We start from the raw sequence: 21,246 nt of genomic DNA, 5'->3' as shown, positions 1-21,246 counted from the left end.
TTTGAGTCTCGTCTATTCAAAGGATTTTCAGTGGCGATACTAGTCTAAGAGAATGAGAAGTCATAAATATCCAGTTCCTTTGCTTTTGATTGTATAATCATATAGCTAATAAGTTCAAAGTCCCAAATTGTATCTGAATCCAATACAAACCAAGTTTTGCTGAAATTTCTCTCTACAGTTTGAAATGGCCCCCTTGAGCATGCCATTTCATCGCTTTAGTTCAAAGACTGACAAAATTATGGTGAAGCACATCAACGAAATGAAAATTCATGCAAATTAGAGGTGAAGCACATCAATGAAATAAAAGGTAGTTAACAACTAACACAATCAATAATTGATGAACATTTAAACTTTGATTTTGTGGAAATATTTTCATATTGGTATTTCTCTTTTTTTCTTTATGTATTGATTCCTCTGAAAAAGACGGGTCATTTTGATGGCACAGATATCCAAACTATAGGACGAAAAAGACGATGTTAATTGAAACCCGCACCTTTGTTTGTTTGCTCTTAATGATAACAAAGAAGGAAAAGAAATCACCTGTGGAGTGATGACTATGGAGGTGAAGACCATCCATGGACAACCCAAGTATGTTGCACAGTACACAGTATACGAAATAGCTCAGTGTTGTAGAAAATAACAGGATTGTAGTTGAATGGACTACATCCATATATCTTCCTGAATATCTTTATTCAGGAAGCACACCTTCATTGAGTGTCAATAGAAGCTGTTAAAATTTTTTGTCTAAACAAGTGGTCATTTTATGTACCATTAATATCAATTTGACCATTTGGATTCAATACTTAATACCATTTGCTTACATAATATTCTAAAATGCAGGCAGAATTTGGTTGGATAGGCTGAAATATATACCTATGAATTAGGATTTTTTTCTCATTTGAACAAGTGATCAATCTATTTACATGTTATGCAGCATTTATATCAAATTTATAGTTTAGTTTCCTATTCTAAAGTGTTGTACATGTGCAATGTGTTTTTCAGATGACCAGCATCACGGTTCATGATGAATAATTTGCATCCTTCCCTCCTTCCAAAGAACCAGAACGATGATTGCGCTCACCCAATCAACACTTATGAACAGGTAAAATTGTGTTTGCCACTTCAAGTTTAACTCTGCAGTCTTTCTTTGTCATATTTTTGTGTTTCAGGTTCTTTAAAAGGATGAAGGAAGACTTTTGTGGTGGCAATTTAGTATAAATCATTACACCAAACATTTGAATGTAATGCATCTTCAAGTGTGGCAGTAGAGGGATGTTTAGGGCAAAATTTAACCTTCACAGTGATTTCTTTCTTGGTTAATTATCACTCTTTTCTGGACACTGACGGCGTCCCCACAACACACGTTCTACACTGCAGTAGAACGTGTAAATCTCTGTGGAAACTGTGTTGAAAAATTGGGCAAAACGAGTCCCCACAAGGAACTGTAATACCTTGTGTGAAATGTCCCCACAAAGCCTGATGTATTCAAGATGTGTGAATGCAGGCAGAATTTGGTTGGACAGGCTGAAATTTACTATGAATTAGGATTTTTTCTCATTTGAACAAGTGATCAATCTATTTAGATGTTATGCAGCATTTATATCAATTTTATAGTTTAGTTTCTATTCTAAAGTGTTGTACATGTGCAATGTGTTTTTCAGATGACCAGCATCACGGTTCATGATGAATAATTTGCATCCTTCCCTCCTTCCAAAGAACCAGAACGATGATTGCACTCACCCAATAACACTTATGAACAGGTAAAATTGTGTTTGCCACTTCAAGTTTAACTCTGCAGTCTTTCTTTGTCATATTTTTGTGTTTCAGGTTCTTTAAAAGGATGAAGGAAGACTTTTGTGGTGGTAATTTAGTATAAATCATTACACCAAACATTTGAATGTAATGCATCTTCAAGTGTGGCAGTAGAGGGATGTTTAGGGCAGAATTTAACCTTCACAGTGATTTCTTTCTTGGTTAATTATCACTCTTTTCTAGACACTGACGGCGTCCCCACAACACACGTTCTACACTGCAGTAGAAAGTGTAAATCTCTGTGGAAACTGTGTTGAAAAATTGGGCAAATCGAGTCCCCACAAGGAACTGTAATACCTTGTGTGAAATGTCCCCACAAAGCCTGATGTATTCAAGATGTGTGAATGCAGGCAGAATTTGGTTGGACAGGCTGAAATTTACTATGAATTAGGATTTTTTCTCATTTGAACAAGTGATCAATCTATTTACGTGTTATGCAGCATTTATATCAAATTTATAGTTTAGTTTCATATTCTAAAGTGTTGTACATATGCAATGTGTTTTTCAGATGACCAGCATCACGGTTGATGATGAATAATTTGCATCCTTCCCTCCTTCCAAAGAACCAAAACGATGATTGCGCTCACCCAATCAACACTTATGAACAGGTAAAATTGTGTTTGCCACTTCAAGTTTAACTCTGCAGTCTTTCTTTGTCATATTTTTGTGTTTCAGGTTCTTTAAAAGGATGAAGGAAGACTTTTGTGGTGGTAATTTAGTATAAATCATTACACCAAACATTTGAATGTAATGCATCTTCAAGTGTGGCAGTAGAGGGATGTTTAGGGCAGAATTTAACCTTCACAGGGATTTCTTTCTTGGTTAATTATCACTCTTTTCTAGACACTGACGGCGTCCCCACAACACACGTTCTACACTGCAGTAGAAAGTGTAAATCTCTGTGGAAACTGTGTTGAAAAATTGGGCAAAACGAGTCCCCACAAGGAACTGTAATACCTTGTGTGAAATGTCCCCACAAAGCCTGATGTATTCAAGATGTGTGAATGCAGGCAGAATTTGGTTGGACAGGCTGAAATTTACTATGAATTAGGATTTTTTCTCATTTGAACAAGTGATCAATCTATTTAGATGTTATGCAGCATTTATATCAATTTTATAGTTTAGTTTCCTATTCTAAAGTGTTGTACATGTGCTATGTGTTTTTCAGATGACCAGCATCACGGTTCATGATGAATAATTTGCATCCTTCCCTCCTTCCAAAGAACCAGAACGATGATTGCTCTCACCCAATCAACACTTCTGAACAGGTAAAATTGTGTTTGCCACTTCAAGTTTAACTCTGCAGTCTTTCTTTGTCATATTTTTGTGTTCCAGGTTCTTTAAGAGGAGGAAGGAAGACTTTTGTGGTGGTAATTTAGTATAAATCATTACACCAAACATTTGAATGTAATGCATCTTCAAGTGTGGCAGTAGAGGGATGTTTAGGGCAGAATTTAACCTTCACAGGGATTTCTTTCTTGGTTAATTATCACTCTTTTCTAGACACTGACGGCGTCCCCACAACACACGTTCTACACTGCAGTAGAAAGTGTAAATCTGTGTGGAAACTGTGTTGAAAAATTGGGCAAAACGAGTCCCCACAAGGAACTGTAATACCTTGTGTGAAATGTCCCCACAAAGCCTGATGTATTCAAGATGTGTGAATGCAGGCAGAATTTGGTTGGACAGGCTGAAATTTACTATGAATTAGGATTTTTTCTCATTTGAACAAGTGATCAATCTATTTAGATGTTATGCAGCATTTATATCAATTTTATAGTTTAGTTTCTATTCTAAAGTGTTGTACATGTGCAATATGTTTTTCAGATGACCAGCATCACGGTTCATGATGAATAATTTGCATCCTTCCCTCCTTCCAAAGAACCAGAACGATGATTGCGCTCACCCAATCAACACTTATGAACAGGTAAAATTGTGTTTGCCACTTCAAGTTTAACTCTGCAGTCTTTCTTTGTCATATTTTTGTGTTTCAGGTTCTTTAAAAGGATGAAGGAAGACTTTTATGGTGGTAATTTAGTATAAATCATTACACCAAACATTTGAATGTAATGCATCTTCAAGTGTGGCAGTAGAGGGATGTTTAGGGCAGAATTTAACCTTCACAGTGATTTCTTTCTTGGTTAATTATCACTCTTTTCTAGACACTGACGGCGTCCCCACAACACACGTTCTACACTGCAGTAGAAAGTGTAAATCTCTGTGGAAACTGTGTTGAAAAATTGGGCAAAACAAGTCCCCACAAGGAACTGTAATACTTTGTGTGAAATGTCCCCACAAAGCCTGATGTATTCAAGATGTGTGAATGCAGGCAGAATTTGGTTGGGCAGGCTGAAATATATTATGAATTAGAATTTTGTTCTCATCTGAACAAGTGATTGGTGTATTTGCATATATTTAGGGCAGAATGTTTTTTCACAGGGATTTTTTTCTTGGTTAATTATCACTCTTTTCTGGACACTCACGACATCCCCACAGCACACTTTCTACACTGAAGTGTGTAGAAACATTGGACAAAACGGGTCCCCACTAGGAACTATAATACTGTGTGTGAATTGTTCCCACCAAACCTCATGTATTCAAGATGTGTGAGCACAGGTAGTATTTGGTTGGGCAGGCAATCTTTTTTTCTTTAAGATTTCATAAAATCCCCTTTCATTAACTGAGTAGAATCTGTGTGCTGGGAAAAATTACATTTTGAAGAGGTAGAGGAATATTTTTCAGTCTACTTACATGCTGTGCACCATATGCATCAGAGTAACATTCTGAAGAATTGTACGAAAAAAAATTTAGACTTAACTGGCTCACACAAGGAACTGTAATATTGTGTTTTATCATGAACATGAAGTGTTTAAGTCTTTTTTCAAAAGTCTGTTCAGCTGTTTTTGTTTAATTTCATGTGAAACATTCAATACCATGTTTCTATTGCTTTTATTTATAGATTGCAACAGAGTTTCAAAATGACAATGAGATTTTTATTCCAAGATTAAGAAGAAAGAAAAGTATCATGGTACGTTGCGATTACGTGGGAAACAAACTTAGTTAAATTATTTTTTGTCAATTATTCATTGGATTATGTTCTTTAAATGACAAGAGCCTCTAAATGACGTATGGTCTCTAAATGACAAGAGAACAGTACTTGTCAGGTCTGACTACAATGTAAAATCTAAAACTATTCAGTTCATAATAACGTAGTAATAATAATGAATGATGAATAATGAATAATAATGAACATAATAATGTGAAATGTTGTGCTTTCAGACTTGTTCAATATACTGATCAGTTTTTACATCTCTGCAATTTACTTTATTATAAGCATATTACATATTCCTTTTTTAGATGGAAGATGTGGATCTCGGAAGACTGGTGAATCATTTGACACTTCATCAGAGAGTGCAGAAGATTATATTGCAGATACCACTTCTGAAAATGACAGTGAAACCAGCACTGTACTCAGACCAAGGACAAAACATCAGTCTGTTAATATGCTAGATCAGAGGTCACCAACAGGCGGACCGCGGTCCGGATCCGGACCCGAACGCAGTCCTGTCCGGACCCAATCTCATTCCTGATTAACTGGATACGGACCCAAATGCCATCCCATCCGGACCCAGAATAAATTGTTAAAAATATTTCTTAATTTTGACGGGAGAATTAATTTTAAACCGGAGCATTTATTTCAGCTCTATTGAAAAAAACACTCCGTCACGAGTGTTACGTTCGCCAAACCCCCCACACAACAACTTACGTTCGCCACCCCCCATCCCGTCCCCCGGACCGCTGGTCAGAGCTATCTGCCAAATTTGGCCCGCGGAACAATATAGTTGATTACCCCTGTGCTAGATGTTTCTGCCTCAATGAGATTTCCTGTCTGTGACACCACAACTTCAGACAATATGACCTTTGACAGTCACAGCATCATTACATCTAATGTCAATGGAACAGAAGAACAAGTCAGTCAACATAAATTACACCATAGTCATCTCTTCTTCTGCTGTTGATGGTATGTATGGATTTACATGTACTTTTGAAGTACTACATCTTTTGTACTATTTTAACTTTCTTGCTTTCAGTGAAGTCCCAGCGTGTAAAAGAGTTTCAGCACTATGTAGTTTGTTAGATAAATAGCTACCTAATGTCTGTATGGGAGACAGTTTGTGGGATCATTTCTTGTCATTACATTGTGTGTACATAGAATGTGCATATCATTAGGGGCATACATATTTATTGACTGGAAGGTACAATGTCAATAACAAAATAACACACACACATCTAGCGACACGTAGACTCAAACAACGACGAGCACAGGACACTGCGCGAACGCACATTAAATAGACAAACCACATACACCTCACGTGATGACGAGACGAGCCACAGGTGAGACAGATGAACACTAGACGTAACCGCACCCACGGAGATCCACAGACGCAGACGAGTAGACGCAGACAACATAAACACACGCCCAAAAGGGAGGGGTCGGGGACCGTAACGTGACAGACTCCCCCACCAAGGGCACTACCCGTCCCGGGGTGCCAACAGGACTAAATGCCTCGAACCCACGTCGATAGGCGGATCTGAAGCGCTCAGTCCTGCGTCTGGGAGATGACCACCCTCGGTGTAGAGTCCGCCACGAACAGCCTAGAACACCCTCCCTGGGAAGACCAGGGAAAACACGTTAGACAGACACACTGGGACATTCACGAACACACAAACAGGAACATTCACACACAGAGGCACGAGAGGGAAAAGGGGATTCGGTAAACACACGGGGATAAACACAAACACAAGGACAGACAGACATGTAAACAGAGCCAGGCTTCGCACCTGGAGGAGAGCTGCCAGTGGGGAGAACCCAGGAGCTGCAGGCGCTGCGGTGGGCGGTCTTCTCCCCACCCTCGCTGCAAACCCTCCACTGGGTGCGGTGTGGCTGGCGGATACTCCTGCAGCCCTCTCTGTGAGCACGCTACTGGCTTCTTTGGGAGCCCTTGGGGGGCATGCCGCATGGTAGTTCAGCCGACCCTCTCTCTCTCTCTCTCTCTCTCTCTCTCTCTCGTGAACCACTCCAGGGCATCTCCCCTTCTCCTGGTGACCGCCCTCCGGACCTGGCAGTGGGGACGTTGTCCTCGATCTCCATCTCCCCCTCACTGCCAAGGCACCAGCTCATGGGCTCTACCGGGCTCTCACCCCGGGAGTAGTCCATAGCGCTTGCCTCAAAGTATTCAGGGGAAACGCCCACCTCAGGACTGTTCCTCCCCTTCACGGTCCCGGCGGAGTGCTCCGAGGGGGGCGGACTCTCTTCCTCCTCCATGTATAGCTCACTGTCCATGCACTCTGAGCCACCCGAGCACACGGAAAGAGGATGGTCCTCCTCCTCTTCTTCCTCCTCACCGTAATCTACGGTGGGGGCGGAGCACACGAAGGGGGGATAGTCCTCGCCTTCTTCCTCCTCCTCGCCTTCCGATTCCTCGTCCTCGAGCTCACTCTCCGGGGTCTTAGTGGTAGAGCAGAGCTCGGCGACACCCAACCTCAGTGGCGAGAGGTCTCGGGAAGGAGAGGGGTGTCGCTCCCTCCACATCCGTTCTGCGGCTTCGCGATAATAGTCCGCCATCTCCACGGTGGAGGTCTCCTGAGCCTGATGCAGCATGAGCGCACATACAGGGTCCTGCTGCATCATCTCGGGAGTCACCGTGGCCTTGCGATGCTGGGCAGGGGAAGAGGCGTGGTGGTGCCTGCTGGGCCTCTTCTCCTTCTTGGCCCTGGTGGCATAGGCTGGCATCTTCGGCTCGTTGTTCTGTGACGTTGGGTGCACAGGCAAGGACGAGGCACGGAGTCCTATTTCCTTTTGCACGAACGTTACGTTTATTCACAAAAAGTGCAGACAGCGCACGTATACCACACACATCTAGCGACACGTAGACTCAAACAACAATGAGCACAGGACACTGCGCGAACGCACAATAAATAGACAAACCACATACACCCCACGTGATGACGAGATGAGCCACAGGTGAGACGGATGATCACAAGACGTAACCACACCCACGGAGATCCACAGACGCAGACGAGTAGACGCAGACAACATAAACACACGCCCAAAAGGGAGGGGTCGAGGACCATAACGTGACAAATATACATAAATTCAACAGTTCAGTAATATATAGATCTTATGTACAGTAAACTTTTTCCTCATTCTATTTTTACAAATGTTACAAGTTAATGCACTGATTAATTCCAGTGATGCACCAATTGTGTATTCAGCATTACAGTACATATGAAATGTCTTTGTAAAAAATATTTGTATAGAATCATTTGCAGTAGAGACACTGCCTCCTCCTGAGAGAAATGAAAGGCAGATGCCAGTATGCCATTCATACTTTTTTCCTCAACAAGTTGCAAATCTCTCAATTGCTCTGCTCATTAAACCAACCATTAAATCACAATAACCATGTGAGCTCTTAAACCAGACATTTTCTTAGCAGTGTATGATGTAATGGTCATAAATCTTGGGTTTTTTCTAGGAAAAGCCCATATGCTACTGTATATGGAGATGGGCGTAATATATATCATACATATACATATCCCAGTGTGTGAAGGGGGGATACCCATAACCAATGAAGCTTAAAGGATGGACCCTAAGAAGCCAATAAGGCTTATGGGAGGTCCTATGTTTTCCAAAAAAGGTGGCATCACATTTAAGGACAATGGTAAACCCAATAGGTTATATAATGGAAACTCTCAGAAAAGGTGTAGACTAAAAACAAAGTGATATGATTGGTCACTTTCACTTTTTGGATGAGGATAAAAGGGACTACAAAGAGGAGCAAGCCAGTTGTTCTTGAGGCAACTCCTTTGTTGGTACCCTGTGTGGTTGCAATAAAGTATTTCTTATTTTCTCTTTTTCACTTTCCTGTGTCCAAGTGTTGTTTCTTCACAGGCCTGACAAAATGTGTTTTTTGCCATGACATTTCTCTTTTTTAGATGTTTCCATCAGTCCCAGGTTTGAGTGTTTTGTTACAAAACTGTGGCAAAAAAGTGGCAAAAACACAAATGAGGTGCTTATGAGGTTTAAAAAAAATGTTTAACAGCAAATTGTTATTATTATATTGTTTAGTAGCAAATTATGAATATACTAATATAAGATGGAAATTCCAGCACACTCTTCCTAATCATTTCAGTTTCAAATCTGTTTTTCTGACCACTTTAGGGCAAAGCTGTCTAGAAGAAAACACCCTGGCAGCAACAGGCAGTGGAAGGCAGTGGAAAGCCACATGAATCGGTTAATCAAATCTTGTATTGTACCAGCAAAGAGTGACTGTGAGAAATGTTTGAGAGCAGAACCAGAAGCTCTAAAGAACCGGAACAGGCAGAATTGTTAATTTTATGTGTATAATCATATTATAGTCTACAAAAGAAAATTACAATTTAAGTAGTGTGAAGTGTGAAATGGTATGAAGTTTTTATTTTATTTTGACATGTCCCATCAAAAGATTAGCATTTTTCATAAAGGTTATTTTCATTTGAACAGTTTCAGTTTTGCCAATAACAAAAAAAAGGAAACATGTGACTTTTTTTTTGAGTAAAACTTTTTTTAGTTAAACTTGATGTGAGTTTCTTTTTTTATTTGATTTGTTGAATTTATTTATGAAGTTGAACTAAAACTGCAATTTAAATTGTAAGTGTAATGTCATGGTGTTAAATTAGTAGTTTTATTATAGTAGTGTTTAACTGCTAGGTGGCTGACTGATTAGAGGTGTGCATTTGCACATTAACTAAAAACCTAATCTAAAAGCCCTATCCGGACGGGATTAGTTTTTCAGGGGGACGTCTGTGAAAAATATTTCACCCTTGTACTCAGTGATAAAACTCTTGCATCCGGACAGCAATTGAAAAAACAGGAGGACCCGCGAGTTTTTGGCTTTCTCGGTCACATGACATCGCCTTGTCACGTTTAATAATGTCACACTGCCAACTCTGATGATTCCTTTTTAACTTAACTTTACTACTGTTCAGTTCAGCATTTAAGATCTCCGTTTAAGTTAAGCTATTTTGTTAAACCAATACAGAAAACACATTATAAAAAATCGCTAATGAATGTAAATAGCTAAATAAATCCGTTAAATAAAATAAAATAAATCCATTAAAAAATCCAGTAAATCCATTTTCGCTCGCCGCTGTCTTTACGTGGATCTCCGTGAAAACGCGCGCCCAACGTGTAAAGCCTGCTTTATACCTCCGGACACGGACGAATTTCGTCCGTCCGTACCAAACGTAGCCTCCGTAGGGGGCCACTATACCTCTTTCCGTTTCCAACGTTGTTATGATTTTTTTAAATACATCCTCTAGAGGGCAGTATAGTCAAATTTCCGGCACCAGCGCACCAGCAATCTCCTCCCAGCTGTTTTTGCATCGCTGTTTATCGCGATGACCTGGCACCGTAGCAGAATGTAGCCTCTAACCAACTCGCAAAGTTTCTCTTCTAACTCGAGCGTCATTTTTTAAAGTCCAGTACTCTTCTTCATTGATTTTCCCGAATTGGTGTACGTCCGATGCTTCTGACTCTCTACTGCCCCCTGATTTGCGGTTTATATTGCTCCGTTACTACGGATTCGTAAGCGCTCTGGCAACGGACCCACTGACGGATGAAACGACCTCCGGAACCGGACGAAAGGGTCCGTATCCGTAATTACCGTAGGGTGTGAATGGGCCTTAACTACGGTGCGTGGCAGTGGACATATAGCTGTTTTATTAAACGCGAGGTGATGTCTGCATGTATAAACTCAGACATGTGGATCCGGACGGGACTAAAATTACCAGACGACCACGGAGTACAGCGAAAAACAGTAGGTAATTCCGCCTGTAATTTTCTCTGAGGACGTCTGAGAAAAACACGGACATGCTCGTTCCGGACGGGATTAAAATCACAGAGGACCCCCCCGTAAAAGAGAAAATTACCCCAGGACCCCCTGAGAAACTAATCCCGTCCGGATAGGAGCTAAATTTAAAAAACTGAGTTATTAATGATGTACTACTACAGTATCTAATTCTTGGTATAAATATGTCATTAGTAATGATCCTATTGTTGCAAGGTCCCCACTAATCAAATAGGAAGTGTGTAAATTATGCAAAAAATATGTAAATTAGGTCCCCATGAGCCACGTCAAATTGTTTTTTCACAAGTCCCCATATGACACGGTCCAACCATTACATCGTCAAATCTGAAGTTTCAAGCCGTGTATACGCTTAACAACCACTAGTTGGTGTACTTGATTTTTTTCAAACCTCTACAACCTTTAGAAAGGGTGGTCCCCACAAGTGATGACCAGAAAGTTGGTCCCCATCCAACATAAAAACCAGTATGTGTGTGTGTGTGCATGTGAGTGTGTGTGTGCATGTGTGTGTGTGTGCATGTGTGTGCGTTTGTGTGCGTGTGTGTGTGTGGGTGAGTGTGCATGTGCATGTGAGTGAGTGTGTGTGTGAGTGTGACATTAATAATGATTTCCTAACACATTCCATGTCTACTGCAGAAGCTTGACTAAGTACCCAGATCCAATTCATCTGCAACGTTTTGAAAAACATATTCTCCCACTAGTAGAATTACACAATTATATATCATTTAAATATAATTTTGTATAATTTAATCCAAATATAAAATAGCATATTGCTATATAGTATAGTATAGAAATACTCAGTGCTGCTCAGTACTGTCACAAAAACATAATCTTTATATTTAATGGTCCTCACATTTACTATAATAATTTGATTTTTTTAATTCATTAAAATTGCCAAGAAGTGCATTCTGAAATTAAACATTCCAGAAGGGTATAATAATTTAAATATATAATGAAAAATATAATTTTATAACAATGCTATTATGAGTAATATGTTGATTCTCCTTTACTAATCAATAACAGTGAACTGCACTGATATCAGTTGTAGCTTGCATTGGAATTCAGTAGTTTTGTGTGTTTGTGTTTTTTAATTCTCTACTGACCTTCTCTCCAACACGATGACCTTACACCTCGACATCACCATGCAAATCCAGAGGGCTGTGTGTTCATGCAGTATTTATGTGCTGCTGGGTTGAGCGCAGCAGGGGCGTCTCATCAACACTCACCATGAATATCACTCTCTCCCTATTACTGCTGCTGGTCCACACCATCAGTGAGTTCTCCAATTCCTTCATTTAAAAATGATGATCTCACACTGTGTATATGATGACAATGACATTTGTTGTTTTGTGGCAGGTATTATATGTCAAAGTCTCGAGTCTATTCCCACTGATCCAGTGTTGAAAGAAACAGGAGAAACTCTGGGTCTTTCCTGTAAAGGATCTGGATTTGACTTTGGGAGCTATGGCATGCACTGGATCAGACAAGGACCTGGAAGAGGACTGGAGTGGATGGGGTAAATCTGGTATGATGCCAGCAAAACTATATATGACAAACTTGTTGACGGACGTATAAAAATTACGAGAGACAACTCCAACAATATGGTGGAGCTGTTGCTACATGATTTGAGAGAGCACGACACAGCTGTGTATTACTGTACCAGACACCACAGTGGGAGAAACATGTGAGTGAGCTGTGCAAAAACGTCTCATGGACAATTGTTTTCCCAAGGTCAGCAGATGGTGCCATAGTACACTAAATAAAATGTAACACTTCTCAATGTGTCTCAAACATTTCTTGAAGCCCCCAATTGTCTTCCAGAACTGAATTTTACAATCACACACACAGATTCTGGAGATTCAGTGCTGATATGAAATTGTTCTGGTTTCCTGAGAAATCTGAAACCAAAATAGAACCAGGATTGAAAATCTAAAAAATAAAGAAAATTATCTGACAATTAACCTAATTGTATCAAAGCCATAATCACTATACTATATAATATTTCCAGTACTACATAGAACAGATGGAAGGTCTTTTTGTCAATGCAGCAAAGACTGTTCTGTTAAAGCAGCCTTGAAATAATATAATTATTATGGTGACTTCATGATTATGACTTCATGATTATCTTAATAATGGAAAAAAAGTTGTCAGAATCTTAATATGTAATAAAAGTGAACCCCACATTTTGGTTAGAAATGAGGAAAAATCTCAGATCTACTGTTGCATAAAGACAGCAGTCTAAAGTTGTTTCTCGCTATGTGTGTTGATAAAGGCCAAAGAATTACCTTCCACACTGTCCACCTCATCTCCATTTCATCTGACTACAAGTACAAATCCATCACAGACATGAGTAGAACTCATAATCATAATAATCAGTAGTATTTTAATCACTCCTAATAGTCCCCATTGGACATGTTTCCACTAAACCCTCTGATTGTGTCAATATGCAAATCAGCCTCCCCATCTATAAGCCACCTGTGTGTCAGTGAGACTATAGAGGAGATCCATTCTGTTCAGCTACAGTCTGCACCATGTATCTCTCACCTCTCCTACTGCTGATGCTGGCATGTCTACCACGTAAGTGTCAGGATGGAAATGAGTTCATTATGTAGATGGAAAAAGTCAAGAAAGAGTTTAACTCATAACTGATTATTCTATTTCACAGGTTCTCTATGTCAGAGTCTGACTCAGTCTGAAGCTGTGGTAAAAAGACCTGGAGACTCTCATAAACTGACCTGTAAAGGCTCTGGATTCACATTCAGTAGCTATCGTATGAACTGGGTCAGACAGGCACCTGGGAAAGGACTAGAGTGGATTGCATTCATCCACACAGATAGTACTTCCATCTATTATTCCCAATCAGTCCAAGGAAGATTCACAATCTCCAGAGTCGACTCCAGCAGTCAGCTGTACTTACAGATGAACAATCTGAAGAGTGAAGACACTGCTGTGTATTACTGTGCTAGAGACCCACAGTGAAAGAAGGCAGTGGTAAAGTCATACACAAACACTTCCTCATAATGAAAATATTTGGTTCCATATCAAACTTACAGTTTTTGATGACTGCTAACATGCGTTTCCCAATACTTGTGATACATTGTCAAAACTCTAAACACAGCAACACATTGACCTCACACAAATAGCCAAATAGTTAATATCGTGTTCAAAAGCGCATTTTCTTAACTAAATAACAACTCTGCATTTCACAACGCAAACAAAGTTTTCTCTTTATACACCAACTTTGTTAAAACACAGCAAACCTGGTTCAGTATCCAATCATTCTTTCAAACACTAGCACACATTCTCTATTCGAGATGAACATAGTCAATCACTGCACAACCACTGTAAAAAAACTTGATGGCAGTACAGAAACAGTATTACATGTAATATTTTACCCTCTCCCAGCAAACAACAGACATTTTACAGTAACATCTGTTTTCTTAGTCAGTTCATTTTTACTGTAATCCGCTTCATTTGGACTTTTTTTTTTCAAATGTACATTTTTGGCAACATACTGTCTACACAATGAGTGATATTTACTGTTAGGTACTATATGGAATGTAGATTATACAAAAAAGGAGTCAGTAACAGTTTTGCAGTAAAGGGTATATTTTACTGTATTAGGGACATTACTGTAAATTGTGGCCTAACCCAAAAAAAAAATTACCGTAATTGTAAACATAATTAGCCATAGTCCCATATGTGTAAAAATACACACATACAAAAAAAGACACACAAGGGGGAAAAAACAGAATACAAAACTGAACAGTCTTGTTATGTGTAATGTAAGTGGTCTTCAGCAGTTGGCCACATGTTTTCATCCACATCACATCTGATGTTGGCCCTTGCCATGCACCTGGGATAGAAAAGCTTTTTCACCCCTGGCAGTCTTCAGCTGAAATGTCTCTGCAGCCGGGATCCATTGCATCCAGGAGGGACATTTAGTCATGGGGCCGATGATCATACACCTTCCACCTCCAGACTGAAAAAAGTTCCTTAGTGGGGTTGAGGAAAGGTGAGTAGGGTGGGAGGAAAAGGGACATCACTCTTGGATGGTCTATAAACCAGTTTGTGATGACATGAGAATGACAGAATGCTACATCGTCCCATCACAAATGTCCTCGTGTTTCCTCCCACCTGTTCCCTTTCTGCTTCTGAAACCAGTTGTTGGTAGAGTTCATTAAAAAACGAAAGAAGGAGGTCTCTGTTATAGGGACCAATCTGGCATTTGCGAAGGACCAAACCAGCACTTGAGATTGCAGGACAAATTGTTATATTTGCTCCTCTCTGACCCGGTACATTACTGTACTTCATTTTATTTCATCTATATGTGCAAAAAATATGTATTACAGTAATAGCTTTTCAGCTGCCTTTGTTTTTGCAGAACTTTGCATTTTATACAGTATTTAAGGTTTTGAACCGTAGGTTTTCATTTTTGACATGCTGTGTTCGAGCAATTGTAAATAAGGCAAAAATGATCCAGAATTTTGTTATTGGATAACCTTGTGTATATAGAAATTTTAAGCATTATAAAAACATGTAAAATGACAGTGCCATAAAAACATGAATTAAACTAATAGTATAGCCACTGAAGACTGATGTTGGGTTCAATGTGTTTAGAGTTTTGAAAATGTGACTATAGATTGGACAAACGCACATTAGCAGTCGTCAAAAACTGTAAATAAAACTTCGGATCATGAACCACAGAAAACAGATTTATTAGCTCGTGAAGTCCCCAACTTGTGTCCCCTCCCAAGAAAAGGAGAAACAAAAAGGATTAAAGGACTAAAATATCATCTACATTACATTTTTTCAGCATTATAACTGAAAAACTTTAGAGTTGGCAGTTACAGTGCCTTATGTGTTCTCCTAATCCTGTAGGGTCAGTGAGAGATATTGAATATTTAGAGAATCTTTATTCTCCATACTGAGATTTAAGCTTCATAAGAAAATGAGCAGTTGAAGTAGCAGCAGTCAGTGCTCTGTTCATCAGATATCACCACAGCAGCCTGGGGTAGACGTGTGTGTGTGTGTGTGTGTGTGTGTGTGTGTGTGTGTGTGTGTGTGTGTGTGTGTGTGTGTGTGTGTGTGTGTGTGTGAGTGTGTGTGTGAGTGTGTGCGTGAGTGTGTGTGTGTGTGCGTGTGTGTTTGTGTGAGCATGTTTGTGTGAGCAAGTTTGTGTGTGTGTGTGTGTGTGTGTGTGTGTGTGTGTTTGTGTGAGCATGTTTGTGTGTGTGTGTGTGTGTGTGTGTGTGTGTGCGTGAGTGTGTGTGTCTCTCATGCTGTGGGACTGTCGCACCGTTTCCATGTCTACTGCAGAAGCTTGACTATGTACCCAGATCCAATTCATCTGCAACATTTTGGAAAACATTCCCCCACTAGTAGAATTACACAATTATATATCATTTTTATATAATTTAATCCAAATATAAAATTGCATATTGCTAATATGTGGCATTCAACAGTAATAAACAGTAGTTTCAACAGTACAGTTTCAACATAAACATAATAAACAGTAGTAGATGAGAAGTAGATTAAAATAGCTGACATGTAAAACATCAAGTTGATCTTATCAGAGGCTCTATGCAAATGCACCTCCCTCTCCTATTTACTGAAGTCCTGAAGACCAACAGCTTCACCATGTCAATCTCAACACACACCATGCTTACTACATTCCTACCACTGTTGCTAGTGGCAGCAATTACCCGTGAGTGTTTGTGGATGAGACTGTAAATACTGCTGTGTAGTTATATTCTTATTTTTTGTTTTATAACACTTTTGAACAATTTCCAACAGGTGTTCACTGTGTTGAACTCACTCAAGCTGGATTCATGGTTGTCAGTCCTGGACACTCAATGACACTCACCTGTAAAGTGTCTGGGTATTCAGTCACTGATACCAGCTACTGCACAGACTGGATCCGGCAGCCTGCAGGAAAAGCTCTGGAGTGGGTTGGAGAGATATGTGGTGACGGTAACATCTACTATAGTGATAAACTGAAAAGCAGGTTTCAAGTTTCTAGAGATTCTTCCAGCAGCACCGTAAACTTACAAGGGCAGAATCTGCAGACTGAAGACACAGCTGTGTATTACTGTGCGCGTGAACCACAGTGAAACAAACAAACTACAAGCCTTCACAAAAACTCTCCCTGTTAAATATCTCCTGACACAATAACGTGTGCCATGCCTTACACATTCATTATTAAAGAGACAACACTAATCTCCTTAGTTTTAATGTTCTTATACTCATGTTTTCCCTACACTCCTTAACAGTTTTTATTTATTCCTTCATTAGTACCTCCTTCCATCCTAAAGCAGAATCCAACCTCACCTGCAAGGCCCAAATGTGTTTTCTGCTATTTAAACGCAAGAAATTTATACTGTATGGAAGGATGAACTGATGAGGAAGCATAGATGGAGGACAAGGTCATCACTGACATTCTGGAGATTCAGTGCTGATATGAAATTGTTCTGGTTTCCTGAGAAATCTGAAACCAGAATGGAACCAGGATTGGAAATCTAAAAAAGAAAGAAAATTATCTGACAATTAACCTAATTGTATCAAAGCCATAATCACTATACTATATAATATTTCCAGTACTACATAGAACAGATGGAAGATCTTTTTGTCAATGCAGCAAAGACTGTTCTGTCAAAACAGCCTTGAAATAATATAATTATTATGGTGACTTCATGATTATGACTTCATGATTATCTTAATGATGGAAAAAAAATTGTCAGAATATGTAATAAAAGTGAACCCCACATTTTGGTTAGAAATTAGGAAAAATCTCAGATCTACTGTTGCATAAAGACAGCAGTCTAAAGTTGTTTCTCGCTATGTGTGTTGATAAAGGCCAAAGAATGACCTTCCACACTGTCCACCTCATCTCCATTTCATCTGACTACAAGTACAAATCCATCACAGACATGAGTAGAACTCATAATCATAATAATCAGTAGTATTTTAATCACTCCTAATAGTCCCCATTGGACATGTTTCCACTAAACCCTCTGATTGTGTCAATATGCAAATCAGCCTCCCCATCTATAAGCCACCTGTGTGTCAGTGAGACTATAGAGGAGATCCATTCTGTTCAGCTACAGTCTGCACCATGTATCTCTCACCTCTCCTACTGCTGATGCTGGCACGTCTACCACGTAAGTGTCAGGATGGAAATGAGTTCATTAAGTAGAAGGAAAAAGTCAAGAAAGAGTTTAACTCATAACTCTGATTATTCTGTTTCACAGGTTCTCTATGTCAGAGTCTGACTCAGTCTGAAGCTGTGGTAAAAAGACCCGGAGACTCTCATAAACTGACCTGTAAAGGCTCTGGATTCACATTCAGTAGCTATCGTATGAACTGGGTCAGACAGGCACCTGGGAAAGGACTAGAGTGGATTGCACACATCAGCACATATAGTAGACCCATCTATTATTCCCAATCAGTCCAAGGAAGATTCACAATCTCCAGAGACGACTCCAGCAGTCAGCTGTACTTACAGATGAACAATCTGAAGAGTGAAGACACTGCTGTGTATTACTGTGCTAGAGACCCACAGTGAAAGAAGGCAGTGGTAAAGTCATACACAAACACTTCCTCATAATGAAAATATTTGGTTCCATATCAAACTTACAGTTTTTGATGACTGCTAACATGCGTTTCCCAATACTTGTGATACATTGTCAAAACTCTAAACACAGCAACACATTGACCTCACACAAATAGCCAAATAGTTAATATCGTTTTCAAAAGCGCATTTTCTTAACTAAATAACAACTCTGCATTTCACAACGCAAACAAAGTTTTCTCTTTATACACCAACTTTGTTAAAACACAGCAAACCTGGTTCAGTATCCAATTATTCTTAACACTAGCACACATTCTCTATTCGAGATGAACATAGTCAATCACTGCACAACCACTGTAAAAAAACTTGATGGCAGTACAGAAACAGTACTACATGTAATATTTTACCCTCTCCCAGCAAACAACAGACATTTTACAGTAATATCTGTTGTTTTCTTAGTCAGTTCATTTTTACTGTAATCCGCTTCATTTGGACTTTTTTTTTCAAATGTGTGCATTTTGGGCAACATACTGTCTACACAATGAGTGATATTTACTGTTAGGTACTATATGGAATGTAGATTAGACAAAAAAGGAGTCAGTAAGTTTTGCAGTAAAGGGTATATTTTACTGTATTAGGGACATTACTGTAAATTGTGGCCTAACCCCAAAAAAAAATTACCGTAATTGTAAACATAATTTGGTTAGAAATGAGAAAAAATCTCAGATCTACTGTTGCATAAAGACAGCAGTCTAAAGTTGTTTCTCGCTATGTGTGTTGATAAAGGCCAAAGAATTACCTTCCACACTGTCCACCTCATCTCCATTTCATCTGACTAAAAGTACAAATCCATCACAGACATGAGTAGAACTCATAATCATAATAATCAGTAGTATTTTAATCACTCCTAATAGTCCCCATTGGACATGTTTCCACTAAACCCTCTGATTGTGTCAATATGCAAATCAGCCTCCCCATCTATAAGCCACCTGTGTGTCAGTGAGACTATAGAGGAGATCCATTCTGTTCAGCTACAGTCTGCACCATGTATCTCTCACCTCTCCTACTGCTGATGCTGGCACGTCTACCACGTAAGTGTCAGGATGGAAATGAAATGAGTAGATGGAAATGAGTAGAAGGAAAAATTCAAGAAAGAGTTTAACTCATAACTCTGATTATTCTATTTCACAGGTTCTCTATGTCAGAGTCTGACTCAGTCTGAAGCTGTGGTAAAAAGACCTGGAGACTCTCATAAACTGACCTGTAAAGGCTCTGGATTCACATTCAGTAGCTATCGTATGAACTGGGTCAGACAGGCACCTGGGAAAGGACTAGAGTGGATTGCACACATCAGCACATATAGTAGTCCCATCTATTATTCCCAATCAGTCCAAGGAAGATTCACAATCTCCAGAGACGACTCCAGCAGTCAGCTGTACTTACAGATGAACAATCTGAAGAGTGAAGACACTGCTGTGTATTACTGTGCTAGAGACCCACAGTGAAAGAAGGCAGTGGTAAAGTCATACACAAACACTTCCTCATAATGAAAATATTTGGTTCCATATCAAACTTACAGTTTTTGATGACTGCTAACATGCGTTTCCCAATACTTGTGATACATTGTCAAAACTCTAAACACAGCAACACATTGACCTCACACAAATAGCCAAATAGTTAATATCGTTTTCAAAAGCGCATTTTCTTAACTAAATAACAACTCTGCATTTCACAACGCAAACAAAGTTTTCTCTTTATACACCAACTTTGTTAAAACACAGCAAACCTGGTTCAGTATCCAATTATTCTTAACACTAGCACACATTCTCTATTCGAGATGAACATAGTCAATCACTGCACAACCACTGTAAAAAAACTTGATGGCAGTACAGAAACAGTACTACATGTAATATTTTACCCTCTCCCAGCAAACAACAGACATTTTACAGTAATATCTGTTGTTTTCTTAGTCAGTTCATTTTTACTGTAATCCGCTTCATTTGGACTTTTTTTTTCAAATGTGTGCATTTTGGGCAACATACTGTCTACACAATGAGTGATATTTACTGTTAGGTACTATATGGAATGTAGATTAGACAAAAAAGGAGTCAGTAAGTTTTGCAGTAAAGGGTATATTTTACTGTATTAGGGACATTACTGTAAATTGTGGCCTAACCCCAAAAAAAAATTACCGTAATTGTAAACATAATTTGGTTAGAAATGAGAAAAAATCTCAGATCTACTGTTGCATAAAGACAGCAGTCTAAAGTTGTTTCTCGCTATGTGTGTTGATAAAGGCCAAAGAATTACCTTCCACACTGTCCACCTCATCTCCATTTCATCTGACTAAAAGTACAAATCCATCACAGACATGAGTAGAACTCATAATCATAATAATCAGTAGTATTTTAATCACTCCTAATAGTCCCCATTGGACATGTTTCCACTAAACCCTCTGATTGTGTCAATATGCAAATCAGCCTCCCCATCTATAAGCCACCTGTGTGTCAGTGAGACTATAGAGGAGATCCATTCTGTTCAGCTACAGTCTGCACCATGTATCTCTCACCTCTCCTACTGCTGATGCTGGCACGTCTACCACGTAAGTGTCAGGATGGAAATGAAATGAGTAGATGGAAATGAGTAGAAGGAAAAATTCAAGAAAGAGTTTAACTCATAACTCTGATTATTCTATTTCACAGGTTCTCTATGTCAGAGTCTGACTCAGTCTGAAGCTGTGGTAAAAAGACCTGGAGACTCTCATAAACTGACCTGTAAAGGCTCTGGATTCACATTCAGTAGCTATCGTATGAACTGGGTCAGACAGGCACCTGGGAAAGGACTAGAGTGGATTGCACACATCAGCACATATAGTAGTCCCATCTATTATTCCCAATCAGTCCAAGGAAGATTCACAATCTCCAGAGACGACTCCAGCAGTCAGCTGTACTTACAGAT

The 21,246-nt window shown here is 39.4% G+C and overlaps 1 long non-coding RNA gene across 1 annotated transcript; it reads left to right on the top strand.

The window, feature by feature from the left end:
* The first annotated feature begins 3,637 nt into the window (after positions 1-3,637).
* Positions 3,638-9,376, top strand: LOC143508727 (uncharacterized). The gene is made up of 4 exons (XR_013129436.1): positions 3,638-3,739; positions 4,772-4,840; positions 5,170-5,833; positions 9,035-9,376. It is a non-coding gene; the product is annotated as an uncharacterized LOC143508727 (long non-coding RNA).
* The last annotated feature ends 11,870 nt before the right edge of the window (positions 9,377-21,246 follow it).

This window comes from Brachyhypopomus gauderio, chromosome 2, assembly GCF_052324685.1.
Source record: "Brachyhypopomus gauderio isolate BG-103 chromosome 2, BGAUD_0.2, whole genome shotgun sequence".
In the NCBI taxonomy this organism is placed as follows: Eukaryota; Metazoa; Chordata; class Actinopteri; order Gymnotiformes; family Hypopomidae; genus Brachyhypopomus; species Brachyhypopomus gauderio.
Note: the sequence above shows the minus strand (reverse complement) of the source record. Positions and strands in the feature narration are given on the sequence as shown.